Genomic DNA, 17263 nt, shown 5'->3' on the forward strand with positions numbered 1-17263 from the left:
ACATATACTAATGGGACAATGCTGCCCAATAAGAGGGAAATTTAGAATCAGTTTTGGATTGGTTATAGGTTCAAATCCCACTTCAAAATGCAAACACAATCTAGGATAAAGGAGTGCTGCATTGTTAAGGGTCATTTCCTGAGGATAATTAAACTGAGGTTTCTCTGTTCTGAAAGAAAATCAAAGTGCTGGAAAAGTTCAGCTGGTCTGGCAGCTGAGTTTTTCCAGCACTTTGTTTTTATTTCAGATCTCCAGCATCCGCAGTATTTTGCTTTTACCTTCTCTGTTCTGTTGGTTCAGGTGGACATTAAAGATCCCATAGCAATATCTGAAGGGCAGGGAACACTTCCAGTTCTCTTTTCAGCATTATTCCCCCATCCAGCATCCAAAACAAAGCTTAAGCGAACATTCATCTAATTGTTTTTTGCCAAATGGTTGTTGCCTTTAACTACATCAAAAGTATCCATTCTTAGATATATTGCTCCATAAATGCTAGCTATTTCTTTATTTTTAATTGCTACAGGTAATGGAGAAATTTCATTCTTCCTCAGCAGTCTGTTACATGCTATTAGTTAGAAATGAGTTGTCGTCCACTAGGAGTAGGAGAGAGGCATGTAGGGGAAACAAAGCAATGTTGGAAAAAAGAAAAGCAAATGAAGTATGAAAATAAAGGGAACTTAGCCAGGGAGGAAAGTGGAAACTAAGCAAGTGCTTCATAGTCCGTGTGGCAATGCAAGCCCTTTTATTTTACTGAAATCCTATGATAATCCTTGCTCCAGAAACAATCTCTGGGGGAAATCAATCATTCCAAGTTCCCAGCCCTCTTTTGACTCCAACGTTAATATGCCCAATAATTTCAAAGAAAGTTCCAATGTAAACGAAACTTTCAAGATAGTGCTTAAAGCTTCACAAATTAACAGCAGAAATTAATTACCTAGATACGCCTGATTTCTTCAACATTCGTGAACCAGAATTCTTCCTAACCTAAATAGTTCTTTTTAAGCTTTGCATCTCAATCAATTTTGTGCAGAACAATGGCTGAAGATTGCTGTAAAGATTGAATGTCATATTGAAACAGATGTGATATGAAGACTCAGGCACCAATAAAATGAACACTGCAAATCGTATAAGAAATGCTGAAATTAAAACGGAAAATGCTACACAAAGATTCAGCCCAGTGAGATAGCACCTGTGAAGAATAAAAACAGAATTAACCTTTCAGGTCAATGACCTTTTATTAGAATTGAAAGATGTTAAAGATGTCAGCTTCTAGCCAAGTGCAGAGGTATGGGGTTGGGCAGAGGGTGGGCTCATCAGGAAAATAATTAATTTGACATGGTGCAGGGCAGGAATGATTAACTAACAAAAAAACAGTTGCAAGGTAAAATGAGGTGATAGTGAGAGTATAGAGACAAAAGACAGGTCCACAAGAAAAATAAATGGTTAATAAAATACAGCAAAATAAGAAAGTTTGGGAAGGCATGGTAAGTTTAAGGCTCCCATAGCTCAGGAATGCAGCTATTAAAACCTCACCAAGATCAGTCAGCTGGAGGCACATTTCGTGCAAGAAATTAGCCAGAGTAATTTTTCCTCTGATGACCTGCGAATCTGCATCATCTTACTGCCTGAGCTGATATTGGCCCCAGATGGGAATTTGATTTTACAGGCATAATACCAGTACTGTGATCAGATCATTATTCACACTATAAATATGACAATTCAATCAAAGAATACACTTAGTGGAGTGACTACAGCCATCACAACAAACATGTAATAGATGTATTGGTCAGAAATACACTTCACTCTCTCCTTTGTCGTATATCCAGTCTGGAATTAAAAAAAGATCCTGACATCCATCACAAATGGACACTAGGAGGGAGAGAGTAGTCAAAACAATTGCGTTTTCGGAGGAAGAAGTGGATGGGTAAAGAGATTTAGGGAGTAAGTTTCAGAGCATGGGGCCAAAGCAGCTGACAGTGTTTCTACCTATGCCAAGCTGAAGGGAGATGGGAGACATAAAAGCCAATCAGAAGACCAAAAGTTTCTGAGTTTGTGGGAGGGGGTGGGAGGGTCAGGGGTGTTATAACTTCATTACTACTACCAAATCTCAATCCAGCATCACAAATTTGCATCTCCTAAGCCTCATGCAGCTTGCTCCCATGTGATTGGGGGTGGTAATTCAATGACAGCTGTGACTTAAGATCCATTTTCTTTTAACCAGGTCCGACTGGTGGCACTGACCATACTGAATCCAGCAGGTCCATTTTTGGGACACTGCTGGCTACACCAGATCTATCATGGATACCACTAGTGCCAGCACAGGTCTCATAGTATCCATGCAAGTTGAGAACTAGTTGTAAAGCAAATTTCATGCAATCGATAAGGTGAATTTCACAAGTTGCTCCTAGTCTCCTGCAGGGTTTGCAACACAGATGTTGTCACTTCACAGCATGTTTCAAGGCACGTTAATGTGATTCTATTTAATCTTCTTATAGGCACAGGACTGCTACTATCCTAAATTTTAGTGCTAACAAAGTAACATGGTTGTAATACTTCACTCTTAAGAGTAGGGTCCCTTGGCTGTAAGCAATAAACTTAAGTACATTATCAAAAGTAAACAATTAAAGCAACTACCTCAAAGTGTAACACATCATTATGATTGCTGTTCAGTACAAAAATAGTTTCCAGTTTGTTTGATGAGCAAGCCATCCGAGTGAAACCAAAGCAATTATACTCTCAAAATTATACAATATACAAATGGTACAATATAAAAACATTTTCACAGAAACCATTACAATGAAACAACATTGTACTGTTGAAATTTTATCAACCCAAAAGATAAAAGGTGCACCAATTACTGCAAAGAAAGTGGCCCCAGGGGCTGAGTCCAAATCAAAGTACAGGCTCATTTAGATCTATTAGCACACAGTCTAGGATGGTACAAGTTCCCCTGGTGGGGAGCTTGGCCTAAATAGCCAAGTGGTTATGGTACTGGGTTTGTAACTCCAAGATCAAGAGTTCAAATCACACAATGGCAAACTATGAAACAATATAACTTCATCTGAAACAGATGGAAACGGGTTTGTACTCGAAAGAGTTTCCCCTGGTGGGGAGGAGGAAGAAATTGGAAATAGGTTTCACTACTGGACATTATTAGCTACTCCTTGTGTAGCTATCAAACACAAAAAATTATCTGCGCCCTTACCTGAGATTTAACTTATTTGACAAAAGCATAAGGAAGTCAGGTTACTCATGAATATTTAGAAAAGAAAGGAATACACTAGCATGTGACTCCCATCCCCATTCCAGGCACCAGCAATTTTTTTTGGTGCAGGATAAGGGTAGTAATCTCATACTCTTTACTCCTGACTTGGCTGGCTCCGTTATGGAGGTAGGCATCTCAGAGCAGCCCCCACCCCGGCCCCTCTCCCCCAATCTTGGAGGAGTCAGAACAGCTTCTGGATGACTTGTGGCTCATGGCCCAGAGGAGTTGTGAATCATAGTCTGGATTCAGGGACCTTTTGAAAGGCAAGTTTAAAAGGTCTAACTCGTGCCTCTTTCATCCCCCTCCATACTATCTCCATGTTCCTTCCATGCCATCTCCATGTCTGTTCACCCAGTTTATGCACTATGTACAGAACCAATGAGCCATTTAATGAAAATGGCAAGTGTTGAAATACTGAGGGAAGAAAATGCCCTTTCAGAAATCTGTTTTGATAAAAACTATTCCTACAATCCTATAAAACTGTCAATCAGGCCAGGCAACTACAGTTTCAGGAGCTTTGCCCAGTTCACACCTCTTAACCTTGTCTAAATAAACATATAGTGACAAAAGAGAACAAAAAAGACTAACTTATTATAACATTAAAAATGTTAATCAATGAAAGTAAACACTGCACTTCAGTTTGTCCAAACAGAGCCCTGCTGAGCTAATGCATCTGAGAGTCTTGGGCATGGAGGTGGCATGGGGATGAGTGTGTGAGGGCTGAGGACGAGAGATCCTACTGCTTTTATCGCACTGGGATGTAGTCCCAGAGAACTGAGGTGAGCCTGCTAACCAGCCTACCTCAGGACTCACTCCCCCCAAACTCCATGATCACCCACGATCTGTTTTCGGGGCTGATGGGCCGAACTTGCTCCCACCCCCACCTCTCGAGTGAAATTTCCTGACTTGAGCTACCTATTCCCAACTGATCTTAAGTACTTTTTGTAAAGAAATTGTAAAGCCATTATAAAGAAACCTTCACTATGGTGAAGCTTCCTTTCCTCCAAGGAGAAGCTGTTATGAAAACAAACTTATTGGCTTGGCGAGAGCAGAGGTCAGGAATTGAGCTACCCACCTTGGTGGCAAAAATGCAACCCTTATTGTCTATACCAGTTAAACAGCCTCGCTCCAGAACAAAATTAACAGAGAATCATAAAATGTGGTTAACCAATTGTTGTATGGCAATCTAGCTGATGCTTGACATCTTATTTTTAAGATCAGCAGCAGATGGACATATGGCTGCAGTTGACTAATGTACTCATATTATGAATGACACCTTGTTTTCATAACAAAATGGTTCATGGGTGAAGTGAAATACATCCAACTTCATTGCATCTGAACATTGGCAAGAAACTATTTACATTGTGTAATAGGATTGTATACATGAAATGAATAACAGATATATGGGATCAAAACTCTGGCTTGCCCAATCACAGCTCCATTAAATTACTTTAAATTTTTGCAGCATCAATATAAAGTTTCACAACCTGGGCTGCAGTTGTAGCAATACTACATTAGACACAGAATAAAAATTACATTATTCCTAGAATTTTATTCGCTAGTAAAATTGGTTAGCCACATACTTCAGCAATAAACCAGTTGGAATCAGTTTTGACAGTTATCGTGTCTAGGTGAGGAATCGAATTGAAGGGAATTGAAGGAATAAAGATACTGAATAATAAGGAAGTTACTGAATAAATTGTGAAGAAGGACTACATTGCTCGAGCTGAGAATGTATTTCAAATGATATACTACATAATCATACAAATAAAAAATCTTATTTATTCCAGAAAAAGTCAAAATTCCTTTTTGGCGTTTCAGGAAAATGAATTTTCATTCCAACACTTTCACAAACTGCAATATCCACTTACTGCTCCTTCTATGCTCCAATGTAAAATCAAGTTTAACATTTCATCTTTCTATATTCATCAGCTTACATTAAAAACATCTGCCTTCATACCTTAAACCCTGGATTTGGGGGACAGTCAGTAGAAAAGGAGAATTGTACAACTAAAATTAACACAGTCATTTGTTGAAGTAAAAGTAAGTCTACTATAATCAAGTTTAAAATTCACTTTCACATTTCAGTAGGTTTACATAATCTTATTTTTTTATTATTCATATGGATGGGATGTAGGTGTCGCTGGCCAAGCCAGCATTCATCACCCATCCCTAGTTGCCCTAGTTCAGAGGGCATTTAAGAGTCAACCTCATTGTGGATCTGGAGTCACCTGTAGGCCAGGCCAGGTAAGGACAGCAGACTTCCCTAAAGGACATTAGTGACAAGCGACAATTAGACAGTAGACTTTACCCATTAGACTTTTAATTCCAGATTGTTATTTAATTCAAATTCCAACATCTGCCCTGGTCCCCAGAGCATTACCCTGGGTCTCTGGATTAACCGTCCAGCGACAATACCACTACACCATCACCTCCCCATTGTGGTTTTGTTTTGCAAATAACCATCAGTAATAAATAATTCAGGATTTCAGCATCACAGGTTTGAACCATCTTCAACAAGAACGTATACAAAAAAAGCACAAATGCTTGACATTTTCAAAGGCGATTACTTCCATCTGACAGCCTGAAGCTCATTGAAATGTCCATGATTTCTAAAATCGTTCTCTCTTTCCAATGGCCACACCTGCGATAATGAAACTATCTAAACCTTTACTCTGATCATGACTACTGATACTGTAGCTGCAACCACTTGGTATAGTACGTAGAAGGAAAATAAAATCAAATTCAAACAAGCTTGGATTTATCAAGTTTTGAAGAAAGCTAAAGGGTATTTTCACAATCTTAGCTAATATATTTATCATTTGCTTCCACCAGGAATTGTCTGCTTCTCAAAAGTACAAAATGCATATGTCAAGTTTGCAAGACTTATTAAAAATTAATAGAAATGTTAAAACTCATCAGCAAATGTGAAGTTATTCCATTTTCAGCTTTGCTGCATGTAAGGTTACTTGGACCTCTGGCTCGTTCATGCCTTGCCTGTTACAAAGTCAGTGCTCAAATAACTCTCATACTATACACTGATAAAAGGGATATTTAAAAAGGAACTTACTTTTAGGGCAATCTGATCTGTAGATGGTATCTTAGCTTCCATTTTGAGGTTTTTCGCCTGAATACAGTAACAAGACTCAAAATTCATTGCATTCATGCTGACTCAACCACTCATTGTACATCACTGTATTATACCTCCTTTAAGCAGGTGGGTTCTTTCGCAAACATTAATAATTTACCATCCATTATTGTCACCCAACAGACTTGAGAAAAGCTCCTCTGCAAGTCCCATACCAAGATATCAACTTCCTAATGGAACAATAAGTGTCATTTTGCTGGGCTGTGTAGACTTTATTCGATTCAAAGGCCGCCCATCATGAACATCTCCATTAGAGATGGATTTGCTATGCTGGAAGTGTAATATTGACTAGTTTTAAATGCATCCAAATAACAGAAAAGCATTCTGGCATATAAATCCACCATGCCAGGTTTTATGGACAGATCAAAACAATTAATCTGGGTTTTTTTTTCTTGGCGTTTAACAGTCTAGGAGGTTGCTAAGGATACAATTGAGAGATTCACTGCTTTTAATGCTATATTAAAATAGCTAGTTGTTGCCTCCACAGCAGCAAATTAGTCAGGCAAATGTGGTGCCTTTAAGGGGGAAGGAAAATCTTCAGAAAACTCAACTAACAGGTTACAAAAACAGAATTACCTGGAAAAACTCAGCAGGTCTGGCAGCATCGGCGGATGCTGCCAGACCTGCTGAGTTTTTCCAGGTAATTCTGTTTTTGTTTTGGATTTCCAGCATCCGCAGTTTTTTTGTTCTTATCAACTAACAGGTTGTTTTTCAGGAGATAAGAGCCCCAACACACTGCAAATGAATGAAGCAAATCCAGGAAACAAATGTCCTCTCCAGTCAGCAATGTTATGCAGCAGCTCTGGAGGGAAAGAAATCCAAAATGCTGGACTAAAGGTTCAAATAATTTTTGATAAGTTAAATTTGTCACTTACGATTGCGTAGGTTGAGACAGATATTGGCAAGTATTGCTACTTCCTTTTTAATGTCATGATTTTCTTTTAAATTTAGACATACCCAACTTGCAATGCTTGAATAATAAATTCTGAATTCTGTAGCATTTGGCCATTTTGGTTTTGATCTAAGGTTTTTATTATGTTCAATAGAACTGTCCAATGAAACAGCGCTAGAATTTACTACTAAACATTGTAAAAACTGCATGCTTTTAAAGAAGACTCACTCATTGATCATTCATACATTTAATCATGTTTTACAAACACTAGGTAGTAAATACATTGCATTTATTTATAGTTGAGGGATATTCATTCGATAGATAGCAGATGAGCAGCAAGTGGTACATTCATGCTGTACAGCCAATGCCTTTAGCAACAGGCCTGAGCCTTTTGGGGGGGCCATATCTTATTGCCACTTAATGGGCTAGGTGGGAACTTTGAATCAATGTTTAAAGGCAGCTTATCTATTAGACAGAGTGGGCAATAAATCCATGTAACTTCTCCATGGAAGTAGTGGCTTCTTTGAGGAGATGGCAAGCCCGAGAGAGAACTGGTGCTGGGTCACCAACTCTGGATTTTAAAAAAAGGGAACTTTGAGGCAGGGGATGCTGATGGGACTGAGAGAGTGTGTTGGGGGTTGGTGACAAGACCGTGGGGGCGGAAGAACTCGGACCTGGACTCATGCATGAGCCTGCTGTCACAGCTATAGGAACCAAATTCAATACTGCCCCCATTGGCTGGCATCCCGGCCCCCAGACACCCTCTATACAGCCACAAACCCAAACCACCCACCTGCCAAGGCTAGCATATTACAGAGGACAATGCTGGCCAGTGTTTTCTCTGATCCCTCGTGGCTGTGTCGGCTAGGATCTGCACATGCGCAGACAGAGAAGATGTAGAGACAGAAAAAATCCAGGATAATACACATCCCACAAAGGCCTGACTTCGGTCGTGAGGCTAAAAGCTAAATGGCAGGACAGCCCCAGAAAATCATGGATGGTTGGTCATCCTGAATGGATGGACCAACAACAGTTAGCAAGCCTCCAAGAAATCAATGCCACAACATTGTGGATGTTCAACTTCTTACAGTTGGTGAAGGAGGAGACCAAAAGTCAATCTTTACTCCGTTTTAGATTTATTCACAAGGTAAGACATTACAAATGTATAGCTCCTAACTCTACAACCCACCATCAATGTCAATAAAGGTCGCTATGTGCACATGTAATTCTCCAATGCACCCCACCTGTAGGCACTTGACCTTAATTTATGCAATTAACACTGGCCTCATGCAACTGGCCTGCAACTGTTTTAAGGATTCCGATTGGCCCTCTCATTGTCTATTACCACTGGACAAAGCAAATACACTATTGCTCTGGCTTGGCTTAAATAGCCAAGTGGTTATGATACTGGGTTTGTAACCTTAAGATCAAGAGTTCAAATCTCACAATGGCAAAACTATGAAACAATGTAACTTCATCTGAAACAGATGGAAGTGGATTTTTAGGCTTGGCCTAAATGGCCAAGTGGTTATGGTACTGGGCTTGTAACCCCAAGATCAAGAGTTCAAATCTCACAATGGCAAACTATGAAACAATGTAACTTCATCTGACTAGGAACAGATGGAAACATGTTTGTACTCAAAAGAGTTACACATGCATGCACACTATCCTGACCCCATTATTAAGCTTGGCCTAAATAGCCAAGTGGTTATGGTACTGGGTTTGTAACCCTAAGATCAAGAGTTCAAATCTCACAATGGCAAACTATGAAACAATGTAACTTCATCTGAAACAGATGGAAACAGGTTTACTCAAAAGAGTATCAAGAGTTCAAATCTCACAATGGCAAACTATGAAACAACGTAACTTCATCTGAAACAGATGGAAACAGGTTTACTCAAAAGAGTATCAAGAGTTCAAATCTCACAATGGGAAACAATGTAACTTCATTTGAAACAGATGGGAACGGGTTTGTACTCGAAAGAGTTACGAAATCAAGAGTTCAAATCTCACAATGGCAAACTATGAAACAATGTAACTTCATCAAGAGTTCAAATCTCACAATGGCAAACTATGAAACAATGTAACTTCATCAAGAGTTCAAATCTCACAATGGCAAACTATGAAACAATGTAACTTCATCAAGAGTTCAAATCTCACAATGGCAAACTATGAAACAATGTAACTTCATCAAGAGTTCAAATCTCACAATGGCAAACTATGAAACAATGTAACTTCATCTGAAACAGATGAAAACGGGTTTGTACTCGAAAGAGTTACACTATTGCTCTGCTTGGCCTAAATAGCCAAGTGGTTATGGTACTGCGTTTGTAACCCTAAGATCAAGAGTTCAAATCTCACAATGGCAAACTATGAAACAATGTAACTTCATCTGAAACAGATGGAAACAGGTTTACTCAAAAGAGTATCAAGAGTTCAAATCTCACAATGGCAAACTATGAAACAACGTAACTTCATCTGAAACAGATGGAAACAGGTTTACTCAAAAGAGTATCAAGAGTTCAAATCTCACAATGGGAAACAATGTAACTTCATTTGAAACAGATGGGAACGGGTTTGTACTCGAAAGAGTTACGAAATCAAGAGTTCAAATCTCACAATGGCAAACTATGAAACAATGTAACTTCATCAAGAGTTCAAATCTCACAATGGCAAACTATGAAACAATGTAACTTCATCAAGAGTTCAAATCTCACAATGGCAAACTATGAAACAATGTAACTTCATCTGAAACAGATGAAAACGGGTTTGTACTCGAAAGAGTTACACTATTGCTCTGCTTGGCCTAAATAGCCAAGTGGTTATGGTACTGGGTTTGTAACCTCAAGATCAAGAGTTCAAATCTCACAATGGCAAACTATGAAACAATGTAACTTCATCAAGAGTTCAAATCTCACAATGGCAAACTATGAAACAATGTAACTTCATCTGAAACAGATGGAAACGGGTTTGTACTCGAAAGAGTTACACTATTGCTCTGTTATTGATATCTGAAAATTGCGCCAGGATCCTGCAAATGACATAGAACCCCCAATTAGCGTATTAAGTGTGTCATGAAACAGCTGGACACTTTAGCCACCCATTTCCAGGATGAATCAAAAACAGTGAGATATCTAAAGCAGCATTGGAAATAAGGTGGTAAAATGCTACGGTGATTTTCAGAGCACTGCCATCTCACTCCCAACAAACTGGCACCCTGAAAATTGATGTCAATGTTTTTACATTAAGTACTATACAACCCCAACCATTTTTCCACATTACTCAAACAGAAATATAGATATTTAATTCCATAGTGAGGGGGGAAGAGCTTTGGAGCAGGCAATTTCCATTCTCTCCTGAGGCCTCAAATGTTATTAATGTAGAGGATGCAGTACTAGCTACAACCATCAATATTTAACTGCACTGCAGAAACTCCAGCTGATACAATGCCACAAATATTTAAAAATGACACCTTCCAGATGTTTTATGACTTTTGTGCATCTTTGAAAGTTTACTATGACAAAATTATTTCAATCTGATTTACATCCACAGGCAATTCAGTTGATTTGAGCAAATGATAAATAAGAGTTTGGCCAACAATTCAGATAATTATTTTTTCCAGATAGGTCAGAAGGTGCTCAATGCTTACTGTAATTCACATGTTTGCCTAAACAGTCCATGTTGCCTGGTGCCATTTCATTGTAATACCTATCACCAACTCAATAGCAATATCAGTCATGTATTTGTTGTTGTGCCAGTAACATCACAAGACAGATCACATCTCACTTCCAGCATGTTTCCCTTTTTTTCCTTTATTTTCTGCCACGGTAAGATTATTCTTGTGGAAATTTCTACAAGGAAAAAAAAAAGCAATACAAAAACAATTGATTAAAAACTACGAACGCAGCTTTCAAATTTCAATCTGACCTGTCAAAACTGGGAATAGATTGGTATTAACGTTTTCATCTCAGGTATGACTAATTGGGGACTGACTGGTCTAAAAGATTGAACTCCATTACAAGTGAACAGGGCCATTACAGAATAACATGGAATATCCTGCTGTTTGCAAACATCAAAGTGATTAAGTGTGAATGGGCAGCTGGAAATGTGGATCTGCAATGCCACTGGGAACCAACCACAAGGAAATCCATAACATTTGGCCAAAGTGTTACCCAAGATTTTCCCTCCAAAGTACAGGCGGAAACCCAGCAGAAAAGGAGATTGAATGCGTGTCAGTAGTAATTGCTAAAATGCAAAAGGGCACTTTTAATCCCTCTTACTTGATACTAGTTTATCTAACCCTTTGGCTATTGTAAAATCCAGTTTATTTTTTTCCAATGTAAGCAAGCAACCATTCCAAATATAAGCTACAGTCATGACACCTCCCTAATATATGACCATCCTGTATTTAGACCTTTTCCTCAGCTTTCAAAATCTAGCTGCAGCAAGGAAATTTGAGTCCCCTCTGGATCCAACAAAAAAAACACCAAAACAATGCTTTAGTAGCCCCTTTACTCGCTGCTCATGGTCTGACATTCCAACTCCAATCAGAATGCTCCAAAATCATATGCAACATGCTAGAACACTAAAATAGTTAGATAGAGTCAGTATCAGTTACATCATGATGGGAGTTCAGTTCACTTCAGTGCTGGCACACGGACTGTCTAGAAACCAGAAGTCACTTTACTGGGACCACACTAGCAGCCCAGCAATGTACTGATAAAACAGCTCTCTGGTTCCTCATCCAAGTGGTAATCCTTCATGAATGACCCTAAACAGTGGGCATTAGTGCACTCATTGGTTGCAGGTTCAATGCTCCTCGACCAATCCTGTCATCTAATATATGCACACACGAATTTGATCTTTTCTGAAGTAGTCAATGGATTAAGTGAATGTTCCAATTCTGATATTTCCCTTTCACATCCCCTGGACGCAGGCCAAATGCAGTGCTCTGAGCAACTTAGTACAAACTAAGATCAAATTGACATCCATTTTACTAATTCCACATCAGCAGTGCATTTGCCCAATGGTCTATCAGTGGAAGTAAAAATCACAAGTTAATTTAGCAATGTCTCAACTCTCCTCCAAGTTATAGCTATAGGCTACATCACTAATAGGGACCTTGTTATGAGAGATGATAATTGGGGCAATGAGGACAAGTATGACTAAATAAATTAAGCATTTTAATCTAAGTTTTAACTTGGTATTGACCTATTCAACAGAGCACTCAGAGTTCTTGGAGGATACCTTCGTCCAATCAATTTGACTTGATTTATGCCCAAATCCACAGGAAAATTTATCAGTGTCTAACCCATTGCGTGATCCAGTTTCTCTATTCTCAATACTTGGAATACACTGTAAAAAATGATTCCCTTGTAATCAATAACTGGACAAATTTCAAGCTACGTATTACAACTGACGGTCTTTCATGATTATGGGTTGGCAATTACAATTTTTCACAGCTTATGAGATCAGAACTTCAAGTTAAAAACTTCAAAACGGATGAAAGATAAAAGGCTGTTTGGATAAAAATGAAAGCCGAATTGTCCTCCTCATTTACGCAAAACAAATGAAAATGCCAGGTTTCTACATCAAATTTAGTGAATATTTGCATCTGTAAATAGGTGTCTTACTGCCATCAAGTCAGTAATTCATCATCATGGGGGGAGGCGGTGACGTAGTGGTATTGTCGCTGGACTAATAATTCAGAGACCCAAGGTAATGCTCTGGGGTCCCGGGTTTGAATCCCGCCACGGCAGATGGTGGAATTTGAATTCAGTAAAAATCTGGAATTAAAAGTCTAATGATGACCATTGTCAACTGTTGTAAAAACCCATCTGGTTCACTAATGTCCTGTTGGGGAGGAAATCTGTTGTCCTTACCTGGCATGTGACTCCAGACCCACAGCAATGTGGTTGACTCTTAAATGCCTCTGAACAAGGGCATTTAGGGATGGGCAATAAATGCTGGCCTAGCCAGCAATGCCAACCTCCCATGAATGAATTTTTAAAAACCTTATTTTATGGCATCATACACTTATTTCAGAACAGCTATCCCTCCTGCCTTTTAGGCCTTCTTTCAAAGATGAATTACTGAACCATTCACAATATTTTTGTTATACTTATTCTGCAATTTTATTTATTTTTTACTCTACGTGCACATACAATACAGGGACAATAGAAGGCAATATGGAAAATAGATTCTCAGGATAGGTTAATTATTTGAATCGTTTTCATTTGTTCCTTTTATAGAATTTTCTTATCCATTTAACCTATGAAATGATATAGTTCAAGAAAAAGGTGAAATTCTTTGAATTAACCTGATTTCTTTCCATGAATCAACAGGATCTCAAATTAGAAATCTATAGAAGAACCTTAATGGCAAAAGATCTGAAAAAACAAACCTTTATTGGCAATGTGCAACACTACAATTTTGTTCCTTCACATGGAATCTTGCCATACTAATCACCCTAATCCCAATTATCAGCCAATTCCCTTTGATAACTAATGCATTTTTAAAAAGTAATTGCAAATCATCTTTCACCTTGTCAAATTTACTTGAAAAGACTACACTAAATAAGGTCTGCCGCCCAAAATTAACATGACTAACTATTTATCTTAGTATCTTTTCATTATGTACAATGGCAGTTATTTTGCAGTTGATGTCATCAGTCTATAAAAATGTTCAAGTAAAATGACCAGGAAAGCCTGTAAAATTAATTAATATGCATGACTAAAGGAAGCATACTTGCAAAGTATGTCGAATTAACAGAACATTTTATAACCTCCAAGACACGGAAAGCAAAACTTAAATCCAGAACATCTATAGTGAAGTGACTCAGGTCTTTGTTTTGCCCCACATTCAAGCTTCGAATCATTGACAATTCAGTGATGCGTACTCACTCTGTAACGTGATGGTTGCAAAAAAAAAAATTCTTACTTTGTCATTCATCGGTCTTGTCACCAGCTTATTTAATGCAGCGGTATGGTTCACATCAATTTTTTTTTTTAAAACTCTTCCCCATTCCCCCCACCCCACCCCTACCTAATTAAATAGATTGTGCACTTAACAAGTGAGGCTGTTATTTTAAACTACTCCCATCAGTGGCACCACCAGTGACCAACATTTAACCACCAGTACTAGCACTATTGGTGGTGGAGAGGATGTAACCACATTGTGACAAGTTTACATAAGCAGTTTCCATTATTGATGAGGAAATATGAATTAATAATGGAAATATAAAAATAAGGGCAGAATATATGATTTTAAAACGTTAATTTTGTCTGTGCATTTAGGTCTGGACCCTGCCTCAAACACTCACCTGACCCCTTTTGTACAATAAATAGATCAACTGGTCTCTCTTCTCTCTCGCGCTCTACTGACAGGCATACACAAAGATTTCAGCACAAAGAAAGAGAAAGATGACAAAAAGAAAGCGAGAAATACTCAAGATGCAAAGATAATACAAAAGAACATCTCAATCACATAGTGACAGTAAGAGTGAAAGAGAAACAAAGGTGGACAAATATAGACAGGCATTCTTTCTGTTTTATTGCCCACAAGCACGATTGTAGATGTACTATTAAATCATAACCCGTATTTAAATTTCCTTGTCATTTCACAACTACCATAGAGCAATTATTTTTGTTCATAACAAATTGTTACTGTCCAATATCTAAAACTGTCCACTCATTTCTAATGCCAAACAATGAATTTGTTTTCTCTACAGGAAGGAAAGAAATCAAGCTGAAAACAAAATCATTGTTTGGTGGTCAGAACAGTATCTGTGGGGAGGTATGAATTACCAAATGAATCCATACCTTCACTTAGCTCGCACGTTTATGTACTCTTGTAGCTGTGCCATCCATGTAAATACTGGTCCGAAGCCAATTTGGTTCTAAAGTATTTCCAGTCAGATCAGAGACAGGTGCATTTTTAAAGCAGTCCTTTAGTTACAAATCTGAAGTCTGGCTGACATATTATGTACGTTCACTTGTGACTTGAATATTAACACATAATGATGATGTTTCCCAGTTAGATTCAAACCATCTGGAAAACATTTCCTTTATTCTCTCAAATACTGGCACCTATAATCCTTTAGGCCTTTAATCTATTTTCTGACACCAAGGTTTCTAAAGCCAGAATGGCAATGTAGGCATCTGAATTTTTTATGGTGGCTGGATATGCAAAACCAGCAGCTACTGGGAGCTTTGGTGCCAACTATTTTCCAGAGCAAGCTACCTACTTTTACTCCTTCAACCCCAAAAGCTAGAATTCTACATAATTTTCGGCCATCTCAGCTTTGTTGCCATGGTTAAGCATTTCTTTTACATACAATTCTGTCACATTTCTTTAACAGTTCAACAGCTGAACATAAAAACTCATTGGAGTTTGCCAGGCCATTGATGAGCCATTTAATTTTTCATTTCACTTCAGTCTTGAAGGACAGTCTTAAACAATGCAAATATTTCACCTGGTCACTAAAATCAAGCAAACAGGTTAAGCTTTGATGTCTTGTCTGAAGCTTGTCTGGAAAATTGGCTCAGAACTACTTTTTAAGCCCACCGGGTACTGAATTATAGAGATGCAGGTCTCAGTGTCAGAATCAAGACAAGTGCATAGAGTGATGCAAACAAATTACAACTTGCACCCAATTTATCCACATCACACTTGAGAGCAAAGCACAAACCAAGGTGAGTAGGGAATGGATCAGGGGGGCATTTTGGTCTTAAGACAGAGAAGATTTTCAACTGAAACAAATCTTCAAACTATAAATTTTGAAAAAGGCAGTGTGGCCTCACCTGCACATTATTCCTACACACCTACACACAATAAATAAACAAATACCACACATTTCAACCATTCGTAACAGCAAGTGCAGCTCTGAAACTAAATTCAACAAAAATTACAAAAGAGAATGGGTCTTCGGATACAAGTCTTTATTGCAACATTACATCAAGCATTTTTTTTTCCACGGTACCTTTTGAAACAATTCTTTTTGGACAGGGAATGAAAATGAACATAAAAGCTACGGTGTTCAAACTCTGGAAATTCACCAAAATAAGTTGAACATGATCATTTTTGTACAAATATTATTTTTAAAGTGATCAAATAAATCTACAGCTAAAACCACTGAGATCACCACAAAAATATAAAGTCAGATTAAGTGCTAGAATTTGGTTATATTTTTGTTGACAAGATTGGTAACATGAATAAATGGAAGAGTGGTAAAGCATGATGGAACCAGCTGCTCAGACATATATACCATAAGGGATCATGGCAAATGATTGTGTTTAGTCCATTAAATTATCACCAATTCTGAACAGAAATGCAACTTATTGCCATATTCAAACAGTTATCTCCAATTGAAAACGTAACTGCAATAATTGAAAGTAATTCACTATTTGAAAAATACAGGTCATGGATAAAAATATCTAAGGCAGCCCCAGGACAACTTATTAAAATGCATTTTTAAAATTAATTATGCAAGTTCACTAACAGGAGAACAAAAAAGAACAAGCTTATAATTCGCTCAGGTTTTACAGAAAAAAAAATCATAATGACAAACAACATCAAGATCCATTATGATCATAGGGACAAAAGAAATGAGGTAAATGTCACAATATTTACCATAATAAATGGCCTCTTACGTTTAGAAATACGAATGCTTTGCTCTTGAAACCATATCCCTGTGCAAAGGGAGTGTAGCTGGCACAATTATTTTTGAAATTGAAGACATGGTGAAATATTCTAAGAAATTCGCAAACTGTGCAATCAAGAAATTACCCCACTTTGTTCAATTGATGACCTTGTTCTGGGCCATATACTCTGTCAGAAATATTGCCCGAGTCAGAATATTGTAGGTTCAAGCACCACTCCAAGGTTAGAATATATAATTGAGAGCAACATCTCAGTAACAGGAAGTGCTATATAGCAGAGATATCACCTCTTGGATGAG

At 38.1% G+C, this 17263-nt stretch overlaps 1 protein-coding gene across 3 annotated transcripts in view; it reads right to left on the reverse strand.

The window, feature by feature from the left end:
• The window catches only part of peak1 (pseudopodium-enriched atypical kinase 1), a 205507-nt gene that overhangs the window by 92854 nt on the left and 95390 nt on the right, over window positions 1-17263 (reverse strand). For all 3 annotated transcript variants that reach the window (XM_041178382.1, XM_041178383.1, XM_041178384.1), the window contains exon 3: window positions 10955-11156. The gene's annotated coding sequence lies outside the window, so the exon portion shown is untranslated. The remainder of the gene's footprint in view (window positions 1-10954; window positions 11157-17263) is intronic.

The sequence above is a fragment of the Carcharodon carcharias genome, chromosome 32, assembly GCF_017639515.1.
Source record: "Carcharodon carcharias isolate sCarCar2 chromosome 32, sCarCar2.pri, whole genome shotgun sequence".
In the NCBI taxonomy this organism is placed as follows: domain Eukaryota; kingdom Metazoa; phylum Chordata; class Chondrichthyes; order Lamniformes; family Lamnidae; genus Carcharodon; species Carcharodon carcharias.